The sequence below is a fragment of the Arachis duranensis genome, chromosome 2 (assembly GCF_000817695.3).
Source record: "Arachis duranensis cultivar V14167 chromosome 2, aradu.V14167.gnm2.J7QH, whole genome shotgun sequence".
Taxonomy (NCBI): domain Eukaryota; kingdom Viridiplantae; phylum Streptophyta; class Magnoliopsida; order Fabales; family Fabaceae; genus Arachis; species Arachis duranensis.
In genome coordinates this window covers 64,246,494-64,247,253 of record NC_029773.3, presented here as the reverse complement: position 1 = coordinate 64,247,253, position 760 = coordinate 64,246,494, and positions in this window count along the sequence as shown.

Genomic DNA, 760 nt, shown 5'->3' with positions numbered 1-760 from the left:
TCCTCCTCCATGAAATTAGAGAAGATCAAAGAATCATGAGAGAGGATCAACAAAGGCAAGGAAGAGACATTGAGGAGCTCAAGCACTCCATAAGATCTTCAAGAGGAAGAACAAGCCGCCATCACTAAGGTGGATCCATTCTTTAATTTCCTTGTTCTTTATTTTTCTGTTTTTCGAATTTTATGCTTATGTTTAACCATGTTTGTGTCTTGTGATCATTAGTGTCTTAGTGTCTATGCCTTACAGTTATGAATGTCCTATGAATCCATCACCTTTCTTAAATAAAAAATTTGTTCTTAATTGAAAAAGAGAAGAATTGCATGAATTTTAAATTTTATAACAGATTAATTATTTTGATGTGGTGGCAACACTTTTGTTTTCTGAATGTATGCTTAAACAGTGCATATGTCTTTTGAATTTGTTGTTCATGAATGGTTGGCTCTTGCAAGAATAATGAAAAAGGAGACATGTTATTGAGGATCTGAAAAATCATAAAAATGATTCTTGAAGCAAGAAAAAGCAATGAATACAAAAAAAAAGAGAAAAAAGAAGCGAAAAAAAAGAGAGAAAAAACAAAAAAAAAAGAGAGAAAGAAAGAAAAAGAAAGAAATAAAGTTGTGATCCAAGGCAAGAAGAGTGTGCTTAAGAATCCTGGACACCTCTAATTGGGGACTCTAGCAAAGCTGAGTCACAATCTGAAAAGGTTCACCCAATTATATGTCTGTGGCATGTATGTATCCGGTGGTAATACTGGAAGACA